The sequence below is a fragment of the Poecilia latipinna genome, unplaced genomic scaffold (genome assembly GCF_001443285.1).
Source record: "Poecilia latipinna isolate Pla-1442-1.1 unplaced genomic scaffold, P_latipinna-1.0 Scaffold1771, whole genome shotgun sequence".
Lineage (NCBI taxonomy): Eukaryota > Metazoa > Chordata > Actinopteri > Cyprinodontiformes > Poeciliidae > Poecilia > Poecilia latipinna.
Window position 1 is genome coordinate 14,165 of NW_015114387.1, and position 19,229 is coordinate 33,393.

At 39.5% G+C, this 19,229-nt stretch overlaps 1 long non-coding RNA gene across 1 annotated transcript; it reads left to right on the forward strand.

The window, feature by feature from the left end:
* Nucleotides 1-12,669: 12,669 nt before the first annotated feature.
* LOC106965127 (uncharacterized) lies at nucleotides 12,670-16,433 on the forward strand. Its single transcript, XR_001428558.1, has 2 exons — nucleotides 12,670-12,971; nucleotides 14,408-16,433. It is a non-coding gene; the product is annotated as an uncharacterized LOC106965127 (long non-coding RNA).
* Nucleotides 16,434-19,229: the final 2,796 nt, after the last annotated feature.

A 19,229-nucleotide genomic window follows, 5' to 3' on the forward strand; every position in this document is an offset into this window, starting at 1 on the left:
TCAGTGTAAGTAATGTTGACATCCTTCAAGGTTATGCAGATTTCAGTTTGATCAATGTGTCCATAGTGCAGCCAATGGGGAAAGCAGCTAGCTGCCGAAACGGCAGTGATACATTAAAGTAACTTCCACAGCCGTCAGTCGTCATACTCTTGTTAATTTTATACACAGAAAGCAGGTGTACAATGGATTCCAGTAATTAGCATGGATGCAAATCTGTCTGTCTGTCTGTCCGTCCATGCAGAGTGACGGGAAGCTGGTGCCTAAGGGCAATGTAGAGAAACCAATTAACGTAACAATCTTTTTTTGAGCTTCAAGAAGAAACCAGAGTACCTGGAGACAATCCACACATGCATAGCTCCAAGACACGACTGGAACCGCGACCTTCTCGCTGTGAGACAAAGACACCACCACCAGTGCAATGGTGCCATAATGCTAAGCATAGCAAAAAAACAAGTAAACAGAAATGACTTGGCAGTCTTGGACCAGATTATAGAGATTAAAATCCATGTGTCCATTATCTCCTGCCAACTGTGATCAGGTCAGGGAGGTAACCCTCCAGGAGGGAAACCCAGACATCCCTCTCCCTAGCAATACTTTTCAACACATTCTTTGATGTACCTAAGCTTAAATATTGGTGCACCTCAAGTATGTACACTGTATGCATATATTTACAGTATCTAGATATATAAATGTGGCACATGTAATAACAGAAAGAATAAAGAGCATTTTATTACACAATTAACCTTGCAGTGCTTTAAAAATAACCTTGATCAAATATGTCGTCTTAATTGGCCACATTTTAGTTATCTTTTTTTTTTATTTGATTTGATTTTCTTAGTTAGAAAGAAAACAAATGTGAATGAAAGCATGTTCAATCAGAATGTAGCCGTGTTTATTTTAGCATAATATGGAGAAGCACAGAGGTACAAAATTTCTTGCTGTGACCAGATTGCAAATTCTTTTGACATAATCGCAGTGCAGTTTGACACATTACCATAATTAAGATGCTAATTACCGTATTATCTTTGAAAAAAAAAAAGCTGAATAATGAAGGTAAAATAATTCATCTTGAGTCTAAATTTAGCAAAGGTTTTTAGGTGTTTAACTGTGAATATGGATTCCTTGTCTAATTATCAGTAGTAAAACAAACCAGATGAATCCTGATATTTGGTTTCTGAGAATGTGATAAGTTGACATTCTTGGAAAAGCTAACTTTTCTTTTAAATCACAGTCTATGTGAAATACTGTAGTCCAGGTTTGTTTACAATATTGCAGGTTCTCTCTTCTATAATACTAAAGTAGTGCTAGTGTCAAAAAGCACCATGTTAGCTGCTTTCTTTTCCAATTGTAATGAATAGATTTTGAACAAGATGATCCAATGCAGTCCAATCTCACTAAAAGAACGGCAGAAGTGCCCTTTATTTTAGCCCTGGTGGTAAGCTCTCAGCCCTTGCCTATTGCACAGCTGTCCTTGCTGTGGATCAGAGCCACAGGTGAAGATTTAAGAAGCTCATTCTCAGTAAAACAGGGAGAAGATTAGCAATGCAACATTGTTTTCAAGTGAACCAGTAGGAGCTTTGTTCACTAATATGGTTACAAGGCCACGTTCCTGAGAGAGGCTGAATCAGTCTTTTATTTCTCTCCAAGAGTTTTGATGAAAGAACCTTGATAACAGTATCACATAATGTAGCATATCTGTTCATTTTAAAGCTGTAAATTACTTTCCTATATATCCAGCATGAAGGCTAGCACCATAGCTAACCTTCAGCTAATGATCTGATTAGGCAAGTTAGAGCTTATGAAGCAGGGAGATGTGGAAAATCAAGCCGGTAGGTCTTAGAAATTTGATTATATGATACACAACTGAACCAAACCACAATTAACCGGTGGGAACAGTATCACACAATCTTTGCCTTCACCTAATCTGTGTGGACACAAGGCTCTGACACTGACCTGTACTGACAATCTGCCTTAGTTGGAAAGAAAATATAACAAAGTGGACACCAGCATTTGTGAGGGCTAGAGTTCACAAGCACCTGGGAACAGCTGAGATCTATGAATATTTGAGTAACCACGAGTACAATTAATGGTTCAAACACGAAATATATGCATTAATGCATGCAGTGGAAGCTGTCTTAACATTACAGCAGAAGGTATCATTTATAATTTTCATGATTTCAGCTCTAGGGGGTTCAGCCAGGAGGAGAGCAGCAGCTCAATGAACAGCTAGGTAATGCTAGGTAATTATAGTAATTATACAAAACTGAAAATAATTTCATAACATTGTTAAGTTTACTGACTGACGTTTATGTCATTGTGCAAATTTCATGAACATTGTTGATGTTCAGTCTTTGGAAATTTTGCAAATAGCTGCTGCAGAATTTCATCATTGATCAAGAAGAACCAAAGACACTCAGATCGAGTTTTAGTCTGAGGTCCAAGTTCACTGTTGTCAAACGGATGAAAACTTGCTTGTGAAACAAGTCCATTCATTGACATTGTCAACATGGAAACTCTGGGAAACTTCATATCTTACTTCTACATGAGTCTCAAACACAAATACAGCTGACAGCCAAACAGATGTGAAGGTCACCAAACTGACGTGGGACAAAAGGTCCAGGGGTTACAACTTCTGCCACTAGGGGTGACAAACCAACCCTGGACTCAGAAGACAGAAGTAAACAGATGGATCATTTCAAATGCGGTTGATTTTTTCTAAAATGTATAAATAATGAAAAAAGTACCAATTGTTAAAAAAAAAATTCTTATCATTATTCATATTCATCAACAGTTTAGACGTGTTTTCCATTTTGATCATATAAATCTGCTGAGAAGGTCAAAGAATTGATTGCACAGGGTGAGACTTCAAATCTGAGCAATTTCATGCTAAAATTGGATTGAACACTTCACGTGGTTTTGACATTTGAACAGTTTCTTTTCTGATTTCTGAGAGGCTTTTCAGCGAAACAATAGGCAGAATCCGATCAGCACTGATGAACGTAATTGAGGTCAAAACTGAAAATCTCATGTCGAGACACGTCTCTGCTGTTGCCAGGGTCTCTCACCAACAGACTCGCACATGATCCCGGCTGGTATGAATTGTAAGTCTGTTGCCTAGCACTGTATCTCCTACCCATCATTCTTTCACATATGCCTCCCTCGCCTTCTTTCCGTCCTTTGTAGGTGGCTCGTTGCTGTCACCACACACTGTCTGTGGGGGGATAGTGAATGCCTCACAGGTCTGCGGTATCTCAGCGCCCCATCTGTCATCGCCGGTCAGCCTGGCTCCGTGCTGTGCTGAGGGAACATCAGGCGTGGGCAGCCCACCCTGCTGCTTGGGCTTCATGATTTCAGTGTGTTCTCACAGTTACAGAATGGCTCAGAGATTGGATTTGTGTCAGGCCAAACAGCAGGTTTCAGCAGATATCAGCTGTAATCTTTGTGTGACCCTCTGCTGAAGGTTTTTACAGCGTCAGCAGTTATCATGTTGTGCATGACTGGATATGTCCAATGACATCCATTCACATCAGGTAACTAAATGAAATGGCTGACAGCATAACCACTGTGAGGGTATTTACCAATGTAGAAATGCTTAAATCACTCAAACATTTTGCTTGGAGTAAATTTTTCATATCTTAAACGACTGCTTTTAAACTGGTCCAAATAACCGTCATCTCAGTAAAACAAATAAAACTATATGGTTAGACACAATACTGTGAAAAAGCTGATGTTTTCTTTAGTCACACTTAGGGGTGGGCAAAGTGGACTTAAAGTTTGTTCATGGTATTTTGTGATACTCCTGTGATAACAGTAAGTGACAATACAATGTATTACTGTATGACTGTAACAGCATGACACTCAATCGTAGCCTCATAAACACAAATACAATTCTCCAAAAACATTCTCCTCTGTAGGTCACCAGTCACATAAAATAGTGTAATTCGTGTCATTAAACTTCAAATCATATCTGCATTTAATCAAATATTCAACTTTATTGATGCTTTCATTGAACCAACAGACTAAAAATCCCAACAGTACGGACAGTTTGGGGGTTTATAAAACATCGTTAACTGGAATTGATCATGACAACGATAAGTCAAAGTCATAATAAGAATTTTATCACAATAAATGATAAAGGTTGTGTGAGGATTTCTGTGTGTTTATTTTGGTTTCCGTGTCAGTTGAGTCTCCTGTTGTCCTGATTGCTCCCAGCTGTGTCTCGTTCCCCTGATTCCTCTCTGTGTCCCTTGTTCCTTGTTGGGTCCTTGTCTATTCTGTCCCTGGTTGTGTCTTTTGTGAATTGTCTTCCCTGAAGATGCCAGCGCTACCAATGTGATTGTTCTTGATTCTGCTCACCTGTGCCGCCTGGTTTGTGGATTAATGTCTTATTTCTTCATTAAACCATCATTATTATTAAAGTATCTGGATCCACCACGTCTACCTCACCACCTCCATAACTGCACATCATGACAGACTGCAATAGAAACACTTGCAGTAAATGTTACATTTTTAATGGACAAATATAAGTTGAGTAAATTTTAAAAAAGCTGTTCAATTTATTAAGGGGGAAAGATTTTCCTACCCACCTAATCGTCGATGGTTTTCACTTTACTGTGGATGAGTTTTGATCAACTCTTTTAATTAAATTATTTTATTTAAATCACATTAGAGATCTTGCAGTCAATATAAATAATACATAATCTATATGGGTTAAAGCTTAGACTTTGACGATAAACCATTTTGTTTTGAGCTACCTATTGGTTCTTTACCCTGCTGCATAACCCATGATCTAATGGCAGGAGACTTTTCTTCAGAATTGCGTAGCCGAGAGCAAAATTCATGGTTCACCATGATTGTGGTGAGTTGTACAGCTATTGAAGCCAGACCATGGCACTCCCACCACTACATCTGGTGTGTTGGTGTGCTGTTTTTTGTCTTGTTTTTTTTTTAAACCCTTAATTAGATCAAACAGGGTGCAAACTTTCCAGAAGGTTCCAGTTTACGATAGTCTAGTTTCTCCTGAGAATATTTACCCAAAGTCATGGTGATCATCCAGATGTTTTTCCAGATGTAGGATGGGCGTTGGTGGTGTTTTCTTTCAGCAGTTGTGCCTTTAAAACTCTCACAGTGCATGTGTGTCATTTTTACCCACTTTTCTTGATGAATCAAGAGCACTAACCTTAACTGACACAATGAAGGCAGGCAGTGGTTTGGATGTGGTTTTGGGTTTTTGTGTGTTTGGATGTTTCTCTGGAGTCTTTGAAAGGTATTTTTGACCCTTTTCTACATTGTCAATGACTAATCTTCGTTTCAAGGGTCTTGAAATTTTCAGGCTTGTATGAAGCTAGTGAAATTGAACTTAACTTTCTAAAAACATTTGATTATTTACAGTCAAGTCATGATTTGAAAAGGGGAACAATTGTACTGCGAGTAACATTGGTTAGAGTATCTTTTTCTTTCTTTTTAAGAAACAAAACTAGAATTTCAAAACTACTTTTTGTATTTCCTCAATGCCTTTGTCTGGCAATCCATTTGGTTTGACGATCTTAAACATTTAAGTTTAACAAATAATTAGAAACAAAAGTATTCTGTTAGATTACACATACTCCAACATTTCCCATCCAACAAAGTCCCGTGGCGTCCCTGGTGTTTCAGGCAAATCCAAGTGAAAAAAAACAACAAAAACATTCTAGACACTAGAGATGAACTTGGATCTCTTTGACTTAATCCACCATCATCCCTCTAAACCTGTGAAAGCTGCATTGCCTTCTGGTACAACGGAGATAATGCACTTGTTGGTTGGTGTCAAAGTTGTGGCAAGCGTCAATATGAATGTATTTACAATAAATTAGAATATGTGTTGCAATGAAGCTCGTTTATCAACTTTAAAGTAGATTTTAAAAATAACTTTTAAGCAGGAATTAAATGTACTTTTCATTAAGTCCATTTTTCTGTATTCAAAAAAAATATTGATCTGATGTCGTAAGCACAAAACCATTATAATTATCAACACATAGCTTTGAGAAATTCACCTCAAAAATGTATGACAAACATTCTTTACCTCTGCATAAATCATCTGGCTAAATCCAAATTATTTTGTGCATTTTGTAAATGTTTTATAAGCAGCTTAAGCTGGTGCTGTGCTCTCTTAATTAAAGCTGGGTCAGCATTAATTAAGAGAGAATAAAAAGAGCAGACAAAAGTGTCCTACAGCACCAAGAGAAGGAAAACAAATGACACTTCCTGTCATTTGTCACCTGCAAGTGCTGAACATGGGAATTAAAGTCGAATATATCGAGTTGCTTCAACATTTTTAACCCAGATTTGGTCTCGGCTGAGTACTGAACCATGTCTGCTGGTAGTTCTGCAGAATGCCACTGGATTCTGGATTCCTCCTCTTGTATTTTTATAGGTCATGCCACTGAAAACCTGGATAGAGAACTGAGATATATAACATGCTATGAGTCGTAAAAAGGCCCTGTTTGATCACAGTGAGCAGTCCTGACAGATCAGAGGCAGGAATTATTTGACATTTACTCTCTCGCAACACCGACATACGTTAGCCTCAGCATGAGTCCATGGTATGAAGGTGATGAAGTGCAAAAAGACACACATATATGAAGCAGAGTGTCAGAATTAATGCAAGGGCTGAAGAACTGTCAAATGCAAAGCCATGCTTATTCCGTCTGCCGTACAAACTTCAGTCAATGAATAAAACATTTGCAAATAAACACGTACATTTTGATTTAAATATGACTATGAATATTTTACAAATGCTCTTGAGATTTGCCTTCCTGTATTTCCCCCAATATTTACTGCTGTAAGCTTCTTTTTTCCTCTTTTTTTTTTCATTTCAGCACATATGAGAACTGGTCTGCTGTCATCTTGCGTTCAGGAAACTGTGCCAGAGGATACAGCTCGGCAAACAACTTAGATTTGCTAATACTAAATGTGAGTCGCTAAGTGAAGAAATTCGGAAGCTGAAAGATAAAAAAAAAAAAAAAAAAAAAAAGGGTATGATGAGCTGAAATGTACAATTCTGCTCTCATATGTATTTCTCTGAAAAGGAAAATGTTTCAGTTCTCTTGAGAAGTTTAAGTACACATGAGCATGATTATCTGGGCCCAGATGCTTCAGCTGTATTGGTTAAACAAAGACAAGAATTGTGTTCAAACATATTTTTTCTTGAAGTCAAAATTGTGAATATATTATCAAATACAGCCACAGATTCCCACTAAAAAGCTTTTAAATAATTAATTACAAAACTGAACCTTGGCCACAACTTTTTTTTTTTTTTTAGCAAAGGACAAACTACTTCTGGTTATTTAAACAACTACTTTGTGCTATAGATCAATACCACTGGCGGCAAGAATCCCTCAGTATGACGTTGCATTTGGTCCTGCGTTCTTCAAAGTGAAGTCCTCACCAGTGCTGGGGAAACTCTCACTTTCCCACTATTGCACTGAAAGAAGAGCAACATTTTCGTTTAGCAATTTTTTTTGCAAACTTTGGAAACCTTAAATAAATTTTTCTGGATAAATTCTGAAGTGATTAAATACTTGGTGGTTTTGCAAACAAGTTTGCCACAATTTTGCCATCAGTCTAAAACTGTATTACATTATTATGTGGCTCCCACTAAGCAAACGTGTAGTTGTAATTATCCCAGCTCGTTAAATAAACAGTTTGTATTTTTTTTTTAATTCTTTAATTTGTGAATAGATAGACCTTAACCAGATTACTAGTTTAGACTTTTCTCTGCCTAGAAATGAAGACCTCTGATTGTCAATCTCCAATCTAAAAAGCTGCCTGAACATCAAACTCATTTGAAAAGGAAGAGAGCTGGCTAACCCACCATGGGACAAATGCACCATTTCTGTATGGAAATGATACTTGAAAGCCGAGATAAAATATCCACCAGAGAGAAATATAAGAAGATAGCTCATAGCCTTAAGCAAGAATGGCTCCTTCTGTAAGATAGTGGTGGAGCAGGAGAGGGGAAAAGTGACTGCAGGGAAATGTGTGAAAGGGAATATAAAGAGATTTCAATGAAGACAGAATGTCTCAGAGAATGACCAGCAGGCCATCAACACCTCCAATTTATAAAAAAGTTGCTCTGTCAAATGTAACTTGGCTTAGAAAGGTCACATCAGTTTTTCAAAACGTGTGCTGAAGTTCATAAAACATAGTGAACACATTATTGAAGACTTGCATGACTCATAACGATTTTAGGTTCAATATAAAGAAAAAAAAAGGAAAACAATCCCCTGCATTCAAAGATGAAGTCAAAACAAGAAATGAAACTAATTTCCCAGCTGACATTTTGTCTCTGCTCTCCTCAGGAGTGTCAGAAGCACTCAGAAGATCATTAGATCATGCGAGAAAAGCAAGATGTATCGATTCAGGACTTAAGATTCTGGGTCACCATTGATTAGCAGACACAGGCTTTTTGCTTGTGTTTCTGTCATTGGCCGGCCCCAGCCTTTATTTTTAGGCACAGGGGCCGATCGATGGCGGGGCCGCTTTGCACGAGCCTCAGTGGCCCAGGAGCTCCCCGCGGAGCCGAGTAGGTCAGAGTGAAGCCCTGCAAAAGGTTGAACCGATGATGGGAATCAATGGATGGGAAATGTCAGCTAACATGGCTGCTTACAATACGAGAGAACACTTTTGATACGCTGCGTCTCATGAATGGACGTTTAGATCACGTTCATGAGTTTCAATTTTGAAAAGAAAAATCTAAAACAACTGAGAAGACATCGAAAGACAAGATTCAGATTGTACTGATATTGTGAGATTATAGAGTGGGTCATTCTAGCAGATGTAAATATAAGAGTCTGGAGTTTGAATATGACAGTTTTATAAATAATATGCTTTGATCTGAACCACATATGTCAAACTCAAGGCCCGGTGGCCAAATCCAGCCTGTCATGAGTTTTTATGTGGTCCACATAAATATAACAAGATAACAGTTGTTGCTTAAGTAATGTATTAATTCGGTTATATTCTATAACCGGTCATTTGAGGACATTTGTAATCCTGAAGTGGCCCAAAATGAGAATGAGTTTGACACCCCTGATCTAAACCATTCCACTCTCTGTCAGAGATTAACCTCTGCTCAGCCGTTAACACGTCGTCTTCTTTATTATTCTGCATTTAGCTCCATTCATCTTCCCATCAACTCTGGAAAATGTCCCTGTTCCTGATGGATTATTGTGGATTTTTGGATGGTGGACTGAAAGATGCCCCTGAACATCTTTAAACGTTGGTGTATTTATTATTGATTATTAACCTCATCTTTTTTTTTTTTTAAATAAACAAACCCTGAGACATTCACAGAACAGCTGGATATAAACAGACAAATTACACATAGATGGACTCTATTCTACAACTTAGGTGATTTCTGAAGGTAATTTGTTGCAACACATGTTCAGACTTTTATTTGTAACAACGAGAAGGCCAGGTATTTTCCTTTTACTTTCCACCATACACTATATGTGTTTTGCAATAAATGCATTGTTTGGAGTTTGTTGAGGACCCTAATAGCAACAGGACATTTTTTTAATGAAGAAATCGAAGGACGTGAATACATGAAAAACCCATAAGAACCATGGAGGTTGTAACAGTAAAACAGTGAGAGCAAGAAATCAAGGGCTTTAAGTACAGTGGAGATGTAACTGTGCCATGGAAACCAGTCGAGCAGAATCAACAGGATAAATGTTTTGTGAGTTGGGAGCAAGGCAGAGGACCTGTGGAGATTCGTCTAATGAGAGCACAGAAGCATGGAGTAAAAGGAGATCAATCAACACAATGTAAACAGAACCAAACTTAGAAAATACAGGAATAACTTAAAATACAAGATCCAAAATAAAGCACAAATATTCAGAAAGTCCAGGGAATCATGACAATAAATCATCATAAAAGATATTGACATTTGTGTTTGTATGATGACAAAATGTAAAAGGGTTTAATGGATCAGACTGTTTCTGCAGCGTACTTTATGGTAAGTTGCCAGCTTGTTAAATTTTCTGTTGCCCAAATCTCATCAGTGATTTTGCTAATTTTCTCCTGGACAAATAATGAATGTAAGGTAATGGCACCATTTTTATATCATTATCCGTAATTAAGCAATTTTATAATTTTGAGGCAGATAATAAGGGTAATGATTACCTCTTTGTTGCATTGTGAACATAGATTTGGGTTGTGCACAGTATAAATGTGAAATGGGAAGCTGTTTTTGGGGGGGCATTATTTCTGGAAAACATTGGAGTCATGGAGTCGGCGTGAGGTCCTGTGTTTTGAACAACAATAACTGGAAATGTTGAAAGCTGGAATTGAAGTGCAAACCTTCTAGTGGACCTTGTGCTTAATATCAGCATGGTTTATGATTTTTCTTTTGTCAAGAGTGGTGACTGTTGGACCCAAATGCAGGTAAGAAGGAAGCCTGAGGTCAATGCAAGATATGAGGTTAGTCCATCAAAATGAAACTCGCTAAGCGAAATCAAGAGGGAGTTCTGTGCCCCAGAGTTAAACAAGTTTTGGTGCGAAATGTGTGTTTCAACCAGAGAACAAAAGTCAGCAGTGCCAAACTAAGCCTGGAAACATAATCCAAACTGTGAAGTATGGGGGTGGCAGGGATATGTTGTGTGTGTGTGTGTGTGTGTGTGTGTGTGTGTGTGTGTGTGTGTGTGTGTGTGTGTTTAGCTGCACAAGAGACTGATGCACTTCACAGTAGTGGTATCGTGTGGAAAAACATTATGTCAAAATGCTCCAGCTGCATGTCCAGTCATCAGGAGACGGTGACTCTAATCAAATTAGTTGCACAGTGGCTTAAAGACAACAACGGCAAAGTTCTGGATGTGGCCACAACAAAACCCTGATCTCAGTCCCATAGGAAATTACTGGAGCCGAGCTGAAATGGTGTGTGTGAATTAGGTGGCCTACAAACCCGACTCAGTAACACCAGTTCAGCCAGGAGGATGGCTCAGAACTTCCACTGTGAGGAAGAAAACTCAAAATCTTTGACCCTTGGCATACAACTTAAGCTCCAAAAATCTGTTTGGGTACTTAGCTTTAAGCTATGATGCCTGATACTAAAATACTTTTATGCTTTTGTGTTAAATTCTCATTAATACCTGTTATAGCCAGCCTGAAAAGACTCTGTAACCCTCCATCTGCAGCACACCAATATCTGTCATAATGGAGTTACGAATCTGTCAATGCAGACGTCACGAAACGTTTAAGAACAATTACACACTTAAACAGATGTTCTGAAGGAAGGTGACCCGACGGCATCATTATCCCCCACAAAAGGTTTCACGCCTCTTTCACTGGCGCTCATCATTTCCATGCCAGAGTCCACTCGTGAAGCTCATACCCACCCACTCTGCTGATATGCTTCATGACTCAGCAGCGTTACGCAGTGAAATCACAACCTCCCTCTGAGAGGCACTTAAAGACTTGAAATCCACTCTGAAATCGAGCTCTGCTCCAACAGGACTGTTTTTACATGAAGGTGTCGTGTGCTTTTCTGTCACTTCTAATCTTGTCTGAAGTAATATGTTCGTGTTGGGTAAAGTATTGGGAGAACAAATGACACACAACCACGAGGAGAACTGGACCAAGTGCACTTTTGTTTCCTTACAGCGTAGAGAATATGAAGACTGGCAGATTTAAGATTAAAACTCAAACGTGGAATTGATGTTTTTGTTGTTTGTTTTCTTTTTAAATAAGCTGATGCTAATATTCTGCTTTTTGATTTAAGAATGTTTTTCAGGAGACTGAAAAATTCACAGTTGGACTGTATTAATATGTTAACATGCAAAGTTGACCCTGTTTGCTTACACTGAATACTTTCACAGCCAATAATCAGGTTCTTAAACTCAAACCATCACACCTTCTGATTATCTGGTATGAGTGCGATGTAATGCGCTTCACTGACGGACTTCTTTCATAGTTTATTTTCATAATATTCACTGCTAACTTAAGCCAATGTTTATGTCTGGATTTTTTTTCTTGTGCATAATTATGACATTAAAATCTGACATTGTTCTTATTGCATGTGCTGTGAAAACAATTGGACTCGCATCTGATTTTTAGTACACCGTAGAAGTGGTGCTGTTGGGTGAAAATATTAGAACTGGGCTGTTCAGACTGCCATGAAAAAGTTGGATATGGGCAAAAACTGTCAGATGTGGGTTGGCTTTGCCGTCTTTGTGATCTTAGCCTTTAGTTGTCCTCTCCATAGATGCTTCTACCTAATCTATTCCTCCAGACATGTTCATGCAAAGTTTTTTTTTTTTTTTTTATTTTTTTTTTTATGATAAACCATAATTAGCTGTGTTTTTACCCACTTGTGTTATAATTGCATTCAAAATGTCTGGACTGTGTGACTCCTTGTTATCTAACCTGAAACTGATTTAGTTTCAACTGGTCATTTAACCCGTTTTGAAGATGATTGGATAATCATCCCCAAATTAGAGTGAACAGCACCACTGGAACGTACATTGACATAACGACCTGTAAATAGACCAAAGATCTTATGTGTGGAAAAAGCACAATATTTTTGTTGCACCTGTACGGAGCTGCATCAGAGGCTCAGGTGCTGCTGTGAGGAAGATAACAGGTGATTACAGAAACATCTTCACCTGCAGGCCCCAGGGGTTACCCAGAAGGTCTGGTGTCAGCAGGGCTGCTGTGTGTTCAGGTCGGCAGCCGGTCGTACCAGGGCAGCTGCTTCTTCTCTGACACACAGCTCGGAACATTGATCCATGCTACAGAGCCTCCTAGCACTCATTATCGGCATTACTCTGAGCGCTGTGGGGGTGGGGGATCCTGCTCCGACTGGACAGCAAAGCCGGTCGACAGTCTGAGGAGAAATGATAATACACCAGTTTCTCAGGCCAAGGAGCACACGCTGCAGCCGGAGGGATTACGGCAGAGTAAACGAGCTGCAGAAGTCTTGTTTGGAAAAGAAAGTGAGTTTGACAATCTCGGAGTCAAATGGTCAACTCCGGGGTTCATTAGTGGAGAAACGGAGGATTTATCGCCTGGAGACATGATGACAACAGCATCCAGGCTGCAATTGAAATACTGACAAATTTGCAAGAGAAGCAAAACATGCAGCCTGTACAAATATTTATTAGTTTGTCTGGAAAATGTTTTGGCTTCCGGTATTTATTGCAGCCACACCAAACGCGCAAGGAGTCGGCATTTTCCAGACATGTGACAAGAGAACGATTTAAAATGCACTTTTTGCCCGGCTTGGATCTGCTGGTCCTTCAGCACAGAGGAGGAATTTGATACAGACACCCCAGGCTGATGAAATGTGAGATTTCTGGCAGTGCATTTCTTCTGCATGTCTAAAAATCCCCGGCATGTCTGACATATTTTCCTTAAGGAAAGTGTTCTGTATAAAAAGTGCATTTGGTAGAAGCTGTCATCTTTTATAAGAATCACCCATGCATAAATCTGTGCCCCAGAGTTGGAGATTCACTCGTATCCTCAACACAAACAGCTATGGAGCAAAGATAGTTTCCTTAACTGTCGATATTGTAGTGAATGTATTGGCGCTTAATTGCAAAATTAAATACATTCCATTTTTAATAGGTTTTGCAACCAGATAGAAATATTTAGAAGTGGTTGTGCCCTTGTTAGTCTTTCCCACCACTCTGACATTTGACCCAGTGTTCTGTACAGTATGGCTTTAGGACATTTCAGCACAGCTCAGTTATTGTGCCGGAGCAGCATTTCACTCATGTCAAAGTCTGAACTTTGGCCACTGCATCATCACCTCTCGAGAATTTTTCCATTGATTAGGAAAATTGTTCTGTTGTAGCCAAACTACCGTCATTGATAAGACGAGCTTTAAGTTAACTTTTAAATACTTCATATACAGAAGATGCTCCTGCGGCAGCGCTAAGACGGTTTCCACTGTGTGTATTAATGCATATTAAGGTAAATTTAGTATTTGAACTTTTAAAATAAGCAGCTAAGTATCAAGTATTCATGGCTTGATATTAGCTGCTGTTTTGTTGTCATTAAATTTTAAAATTTAAATTGTTCTTACAGAAGAGACATGCAGTAACTATAATAGAGGCTATTTAACATGGAGTCCATGCTCAGGTTCAGAGCGTTGCTGATCACATAAGATGTTCAGCTGAATGTCACTTTGAAAGACTAATAGCAGCACACTTAACTGGCAGATACATTAGAGATGCATTAATTCAAGACTACCAGTGAACGGTGCCTTTCGTCGGGGGGGGATAAACACTCGAAATGACTTCAAGAGTAGAAAATACACTTGAGAGGAAAACAGCTCGTCGAGTCTTTTACATTTCAAGTGTGCGTTATCACAAAGTGCCACTAAAATGCCATTCACATTAAAACTCCCGTCTTTTTTTTTTGATTCCAGCATAATCACTGTGCCATCTCAACACCAGAAGAAAGAAAACTGTAGAGAAAAAAGAAGCAAAAGAGCACTGATGTCTCTCTACTTTGTTCATGAGAGGACGTCTGGAATTCACCATCCTACACGCCGAACGTTGCGCCTTCTACGTTTCTCAAAAGAAACACTCTGGATTTCAAAAGTAAATCGCATTTGAGGGCACACAGGAGTGATGTGAGGTTGCCGGGCTCCAAAAATAGGCTGCTTATTTATATCGTATGTTTAAAGCTTTAGATGTCTGTCAGTTTTACTTAAACAAAATGAGCCAGTGTTTCGGAAGCCTCAGAAGAAAGTCTGGATGTCAGTTTGATGCATGAAGAGTTGACATCAGTGAGGATAAATTTCCTCCTGTGTTAAAACATAAGATATGCTGATGCAAAAACAGTAATGCTACTAAAAATAATACTTGGTAGAGCTGAATTAATCCTAACTGATTCACTAATTGTTCAATAGATGTGTGCTTAAGAACATTTAGGCTTTTCTTTTTATAGTAGAAATTATTGGCTCAAACTTGATAATGCACTTTGTACAAGTACCTAAACGTATTCAGGTTTTCAAAGGTTTTTGGTCGGGTCATTAGTGTCTTTCACAAAACGGAATAATAATAAAGCCATAAACACAAACTAGACTCTTTAAAGTGCCTTTGGCTGTTCATAAATGATCAAATTCGCCGTCCTTGACCAACAAAAGTTTAAGTTTTCTGAAATAAAGATACAATATGAGTGGGTTGGAACTACCACAGCTCCAGGACTCGGTTAAAATAAATGTCAGAAACTCTGAATGTTCCTGTCAGAACATGAACTTTTTACTTCATGAGGCATATAACAATGTCATGCGAGCAACTTCTATATTTTTGTCAATAACACCTGGCAGCCTGGCATTTATGAATATTTTGATTGTGCTTTGAAAAGACGTCCACATAAAGAAAAACAGAACAGCTTCTGTAACAGACCACAGAGTCCTGCTTAGCGAGCCGCTGCTACTCTCCTGTGCTTGGATGTGTATTGTTTAGATAAGTGTGGCTGTCAACATTATATGCCAGAACACATGGTTTCTGCAGAGCATTGCACAGTCACTGCTGACAGGTGAAGTAAACAGCAATCAATGTTGTTTACTTCACCTGTCATTGGTTGACGCTGTGAGTCATGGAGGGACATGTGGCGATAGCAGCATGTTAGTTTATAATCATGGTTAAATATGCTGAAACAGGTGAAGCACTACAGTTGGTCAGATTCAAAAATATTTCAGGATAACCGTTTGAAATGATTGTTTAGCTATAAATCATCAGCCTGGCCACATGTAAATGTATAAAATAATTTTTTCTGCCATCCTTAGCGGTAATAAGTGTTTTAACGTTTTTGTCTCATTCGTCTTTGTGCAATTGTTTTAATTCAGCCATATTAGAGAATGTTGAGCATGAACAGCCTGTCTTGCTGAAGCATTTCCTCACATAGTTTAAGTTCAAACTTTGACTAGGCTGCTTCCAAATCTTACTTTTTTTGTTGTTGTTTTCTTGAGTCAGTCAGAGGTGGACTTGCTTTTTTCTTCTCCAATTAGATCATGGATGGCGTATTATATTATCAATATCGACTGTTCTGAAAAGTACATCCTCATGTATCTCAGTATGTGTGTAAGCCATGTGTGTGTAAAATAAGCTGTAAGCTCTCCCTGACAGTGTTTGACCTTGTTTACTCCAGTATCAAAACCTCTGAGTCGCAGCGAAAGCGAACTCCTTACTTTCTTGGCCTCTTAAACCAGCATCCAGAAAGTGTTCCTATACCTCCTTTAAAAGCGTAGTCTTCCCTCTAGACAACAATTTATTAACATTGAATCAAGTGAAGTTGTGTTTGAATTTTGTAATTTATTATTTTTTCTGCTTATGTGGGATTTGTAATCAGGATAATGTACATTTAATGTCTTCATGTTAGTCAAGGTTAAATATCAGCTCACTTCAGACTGCTGTTAGAAATAAAATCAGGTCAGTTGCTTGCTAGTTTCTTTTCTGCTCTTGGCATTTAATGAAGGTTTCATAGAGCATATAAGGTCTATATGCTTTTAGGTCTGTTAACCCCATAACTTTTGTCGATGGTGGAATTGCTGGTGTTCAGGAGGACTTTAAGGTGAGCATTGCTCCACAATAAGTGGCATCAATGCAGTACAGGACGGATGTCAAACTCCCGTGCTTTAAAGTCAATGTCCTGCAACTTGTGGATGTGCTGCTGCTTCAACACCCCGGAGTCAAATAATTAGGTCATTAGCAGGACTCTGTGGAACATCACAGCATGCTGAGGCAGCGATGCAGCCTTCTGATTCAGATGTGCTACAGCAGGGAGACATACAGAGACTGCAGGACAACTAGAGTTGGACAGCCCTGCATAACGATATACGGCTGAAATGTGGTACAGAAATTAAAGGACTGCCTTTTGCGAACTCTGTCCCAGCATGTTCCTTCGTGTGCTCTGTGATTTCCTGTGAATCTCAGAGATCAGACATTAAATTACTCTCCTAAATAAAAATAATTGCCACCTTTACTTTCTCACCTAAAGACAAAAGATTCACAGGCAGTGCCAAATCCCTTTCCTGGCGCTCCTAATGACTAGGTCACCCTGCCACTCATTTTGATACAGGCGCATTATGTTTCCAATTCTCTCACCCCTCTATGAATCCCACAGGGCGATACATCATCACGCTGGAGTGTTTGGAGAACACGTCACATGACTTCCTCAAGATTTACAGCTTCAGTTTGCACATTTCTGAGCCCCTGACAGAACTTCATCCATCTTTCTCTTAACTAGAGCGACAAGCCGGTCTGCTTAGTCTGACAGAAATGACATCCAACAGCGGCGCCTGAAATCGGCCTGATTGAAAGACGAGCCAGCGGGAGGAAGCGAGTCACGATGCACGCCATTCTTGACAAACTGTAATGATTAAAGCTCCTCAAAACCCACACTACATCTCTTAGTTTCGATCGGATCACGACAGCTCTCATTATCGTCCCTGCGATGGCGCTTTGTCCCGGTTTACCACGCACATGCAGCTAAAATTAGCAGAGCCCTTCATACCTCTGCCTGCTCATACATTCAAACCGCACTGACTGGGCTTAAAGAAGTGAGTCGTGTCATTAAAGACTTGCACTCTCAGCCATAAACATGTAAAAGACTCCAGTCTTTTCATTTGTGCCTCCGCTTTCCTTTGAGGGCGTCTGTGTGCAGCTTCCTAGATTCTCCTCTGAAACTAGCGCCCTGCTTCTTACTTTTATACCATGCCAGCTGCAAACCTTGTGCTCTTAGGGGAAGAACATGCATTTGGTAGGTGCTGGTGTCTTGAGTCATTAGGGATGGACTACAGCACCAGTGTCTGACATTTCAGAGCGACATGAAGCCGTGCCTGTCACACAGATAACATCCCTTCGGGGGAGGTTGCAAGTGAAACTCCAACTATTTATTTCTCATTAATCCCATGCAGACAAGGTGGCAGCTGCATGCAGAGATTGTCATGTTTGCTTTATTTTTATTTGCGCCTCTTTTCCTATCGCATTATTCCACCTGGTTTCAGAATCTGCAGTGGTTTTCTGTCTGTGCTCCGTTTGCCGCGGCCGCTAATAAAAAGATGTTGCGGCATTTTAAGCAGGGCCAGCGCCGTGGAATCACGCGAGGCAGAGCCGTCGCTGCCGTTTTTAAACTGGAGATCGCAGGGTTCAGGGTTGGACATAATTGAGGAGAAACAAGGCAGCTGGCCAGTTAGCGGCCGACTCCGGAGTAATAGCTCATGCAAAAAGTCCACGGCCACCTCTAAAAGCAGCACACGGGGTGTTTACGGTCGAGCTCGGAGGTTTTAAAATTCCAACGAGGCTTAGTCGAGCCGTCTTTATCAGGCTGGATGATTTAAGAGCGTTCAGGGAGCAGGAGACTGCCTCTCTCGCAGGGCCAGTGGAGTGTGCAGGAGGAGGCTGGTGGGTGTCAAGTGGGCTTGATCTTTAAGCCTCTTCACATGTGGAAGCGTACAGCCTTCGAAGAACAGTCGAAGCAGAATCGCTAAGCTTCCAATCCGTGACTGACGGGAATCATAAAAGAGCTGAATTTTTATAAATATGATTATTTTTTGGTTTAAATATTCAACTGGTCACATTATACTTGGAAAAAGTATAAATTTTACAGATGTCTGTAACTGACTTAAATGTCGCCTTATTAAACTTTATGTTTCTACAATGCAGCCACAGACTTGGATGTATTTTGCTGTAATTTGTTTTCATAGACACAAAGTAGAGCATAATCATAGGGTCGAAGGAGATTGATCCTGTTATTTGCAAATAAAAAGCTGAAAAATATAGTTTGCATTCAATTCAACTCCCTTTACTCTGATATACTTGAAGAAAACGCCACCAATAAACTTCAGAAGTTACTGAATCAATCAAAAAAGCAGACAGGTGACGGGTTTCTGATCAGACGGGACAAACGTTTAACCTTTTGCAAAAACGTGTTAATCAGAAAACTGTTGTGCACATTTTCCTGAGCACATAATTACCAAAGTGAAACATAGTAGTGGCAGCAAAATGCTTTTAGGATGATTTACTTTGACTGGGAAGCTGGTTGGCAAATGGGAAGAACTTCAAGCTGGTAAACAACCCTAAAGAAAGAGCCAGATCTTCAGCGGATGGTTTCAATCAAAGCATTAAAACTATCATGAATCACACCTGAGTATTTTTGAGCATTTTGGCAGGCTTCCAGCCCAATCCGCATGAATTTAAAGCCTGAAGTTGTTGGTGTTGCCAAAAGTGGCTTTACAAAGC